The sequence below is a fragment of the Frankliniella occidentalis genome, unplaced genomic scaffold, assembly GCF_000697945.3.
Source record: "Frankliniella occidentalis isolate FOCC.00 unplaced genomic scaffold, Focc_3.1 Scaffold269, whole genome shotgun sequence".
Classification (NCBI taxonomy): Eukaryota; Metazoa; Arthropoda; class Insecta; order Thysanoptera; family Thripidae; genus Frankliniella; species Frankliniella occidentalis.
In genome coordinates, this window is record NW_026267395.1 from 139,563 (window position 1) to 143,324 (window position 3,762).

The 3,762-nt window shown below is 56.9% G+C and overlaps 1 protein-coding gene across 2 annotated transcripts in view; it reads left to right on the plus strand.

Moving 5' to 3' along the window:
* Positions 1 to 3,762, plus strand: part of LOC113204930 (palmitoyltransferase ZDHHC18) — a 31,408-nt gene that overhangs the window by 3,926 nt on the left and 23,720 nt on the right. The gene's annotated exons all lie outside the window — the stretch shown is intronic.

The window sequence follows — 3,762 nt, forward strand, 5'->3', positions numbered from 1 at the left end:
CTAGGCCCGGCCGCCGCACCCGCCAGGATGGGTCCGGATGGCGCCCCGACTGGAGGGCAGGGCTCGCCGAACCGTTCGGGACATTGACCGGCCGGCCCAGCCTCTGGAGCACACGGCCCGGGCGGCCCATGGTCCACGCCCCCCGCCTCCCCACCTCCCCCACCCGCTGTACTCATTTTGCACTGGTTCTGCGCGGAGGGAGGTGCGCGAGGCAGACAGGCTCCGGCCTGAGAGGAGGGGCGGACGCTCCATGCCGCTCCAGACCGCTCCAGGCTGCTACAGGCCGCTCCAGACCGCAACAGGCCGCTCCAGGCTGAGACGGGGATCGCAGCTTAGCGCCGCGCCAGGCCAGTACTTGGCGGCCGCCTGACTTCCTCCCCGGCAGCACCTCGCTCGCTGGGCGTCGCCGAGTACGGAGAATGGCCAATAAAACAGCGGCAGCACCAGAGTGGGCTGTTAAGAGCACCCGTTCACACCCCGCCCAATTTGGGCGGCCATTGTCCACGGCATAAAGCGTCCCAAGTACCCAGCAGTCAGTGTAGGAAGATTAAGGCTGCAGCCTGCGGGGCCGCGGGGCGGGGCGGCTCCTCGGCGCGGCCGGCCTTGGGCACCCCGGCGCGGCGGCTCAGCGCGCCCGGCGCACGCAGCATAGCCGCACTGCAGCCCGCAGCTCCAGGAACAATACAGGAGCGGAACAACAACAAAAACAACCCCAGCCAAATCTGGCGAAGGCAGTCGCAGCCGTGCAGCCTAGGCTGCTGGCTCTCTGAAAGCCGTGGCGGACCGAGCCCCGTCCGGCGGCCTTGGCCCACGGCACTTGGGCCCCACAGGGGTCAAGCGTGTACTCACGGGGATGTCGGTGATGAGCCAGTGCAGGCGGTGGTGCGGCGCGCTGCCCTCCTCCTTGTGGTAGTCGAGCAGCAGCAGCGTGTAGTGCATGCCCTGCAACAGGAGCGCCCAGCGCGTTAGAAGCCAGCCCTCGCTCATTGGCAATTTTCAAAAACGTTCGTTATTTTTCAAAACGTTTTTCAAACTGTTCGGGGTTGTAATTCTCATGTTAAGTATTAGGTTTTTTTTTTTTTTTTTTTTTTGCTAGAAAAATATCGTTGTCACCTTGATGACGTCCCTCCTATCCAAAGCAAACAACAACAACGATGACAACAACAACAAACAAGCAGGCCCGCCCTTCCGCCAAACGGAGTTGCCAGCTCCACTTCGCTGCGCCGGCAACTCCGTTCGGCAGGGGCCGGGCCTGCTTGGCCTGCCGGCGGCGATGGTCGGGCCTTCGGCCCGACCATTTCAGTCTCGCGATTTATGGAAATGCATAATCAAATAAATAATGTGACCGGTAAATCACTTTGCATGTTTGAGTAAACTAAGGCGTCCGGCGGGGGCCTGCGGCACTAGAAATTTGCTCCTTGGACATGACAAAAGACTGTAACGGGGCAACACCGTGACTACACCCCACCCTTCTGCTTTGCTTAAGAATTAAAAGAAAATAAAAAAAAATGAACACGCGCAATTTTTAGATTGTATTGTTAGTCGAACAGTATTAAGTCTTGACTTTTTCCCATGTTTTTCAATGTATCCACCTCTAGGGCCGAAACAGTTTAAGATACGGCAAATCCGAGGGTAGTTTCTGATTCAGAATGAGTTGTTTTGGGGGGTACTTCCTCTGACATTTTACGATTGGACGCCTCCTTGTACGTCTTTATGTGCAACGTGGCCATTTAAGCCGTATTTCGTCGAAAAAGGCACTCTAGCGCGCAAACGGTGCAAGATAGAGTCAAACGGACGAAATTTTCGCCCAAAGGGCTCTACTTTTACGAGTTACCCCTTAGGAGACCATAAAAAAAATATTTTTTTCCTACTTTCTGGACCAACCCCTATTTCTTTGTTACCCCCTTTCACCCCCTTAGGGGTGGTTGCCAGGATTTGCACCAGGCGTTTCGTTGTCCAGGAGTGACCCGTAAGGTACCCTGAAATTTGTAGACCTCTAGCTCATCTCCTTCCTCTTACACGGACGACGGACAGACGGACGGACGGACGGACGGACGGACACGAGAGCGGTTGCATAAGCCCGCTTTAATGCTTTTTTAAAAGCAGAAGGGCGGGCTAAAAAACACGATCGAAACCAAAAAAAAACTGCACCGACGATGACGCTTCTCAGTACGGACGCCCTCGTCTCGTTGGCTGAGCACGCGCGATACCATTCGCAACAAGAAAATGACTCGCACCTCCTTTACAACCAAAACACTTTCCACGATGCTGCTTGGCGGGGCGGGGCGGGGCGGGGCGCACCTCGTTCGATCAGATAAGCGCAACCGACCCGTTTTGCTTGCCTTTTGCCCGGCCGGCGATGCGCGCGGGGCAGCAGGGGGAGGGCCGAGGGCGGGCGGAGGGTGGAGGGCTGGGCGGGGCCGTGCCGGGCGGACACGCAGCCGCGGCCTTCGCCGTCAAAACAAAACAACGAACGCGCAATGGGGCGGGACGGCGTGGAGGGGGAGGGGGAGGGGGGCATGTGCTGGAGAGATACGTCCCCCGCCCGCGCCCCTGCAGGGCAGCAGACGTGACGAGGGGCCGGCGCTTCTCGGAGGGCCCCGCCGGCTCGGTCCACAACAACACCTCCGGCCCGGAAACCCGAGAACGCTGCATTCGATATCTTTACTTTCTTTTGTTTGTAAGGGTCGAAAAGCACTTTGTTTTGTTTGTTTTTATGCTTGTGCTTTACACCGGTTCATCCCTACCCCCGGAATCCGTGCCAACTAATTTGACTCATCATCAACGACACGTCTTCTACACACTTACATTTAGGCTTATTGGTGTGGAAAGTATCACTGGAAACGCAAATTTGTGCATGTCGCACATTTGTAGGTGTTTGAATGCCCACCCTGCAAACCCAGTCTAACAGGTAAAACTGTCAGACAATTGTGTCTCACACTTCTAAAAACTATTTTCTGCACTGGAGTCAAGGTGTGAATAATTTTCCTTTAAGATTCGCACACTTGTGCCTCCATGTGTACGAATGTCGTTCACATCTCCAAGCGCCATTCACACAGTTGTGTTTCCGGTGTAAGTACAGCAGTCGGTGCTCCAGCGCCCTTCCTGACGGCCTCTTCCGGGTCGGATGCTGCGTCCGCCGCGCTGCTCTGCCCGTCAGCGCCCCGCTCGGCCCCGCTCAGCTCCGCTGCACGGGGTCAGTGTGTGTGTGCGGGCCGCGGGGGCAGCGGGCAGAGTGAGCAGAGTGTACTCATGATGTAACGGCCTGATTATCATCATTCTGTTAATAAATACTGTCAGCGCGGGAAATGAAAAAAATAAGAATTAAAAACCCGGCGCGTGGGTTTGTAAATTTTGTCCTGATTTCGTATCACAGCGCAAGGTCGAGGTCAAAGTCAATAAGTCGGCTCGGTGAGGCCTGCGGCTTGCGGCCTGCATCCTGGTCCCACGTGAGCCGCGGCCGGCCGGGGACCAGCGGGCACAGCGGGCACCGCCGACACATTTATGGCCGAGCGTCTGCCGCCATTCTGTCAACGGAACTCCCACCGCACTCTCCTGCCTGCCTGCCTGCCTGCCTGCCTGCCTGCCTGCCTGCCTGCCTGCCTGCCTGCCTGATGGTTCCGCAATTATTTCACCTGGATTTTCCACACAGCGGGGAACGACGCAGCACAAAAACGTGGACACTTTATCCCCCCCCCCTTCTCTCTCAATCAATCAATCTCTTTTCTCTCTCTCTCCCTCTTTCTCTCTCTCTCTCTCTCT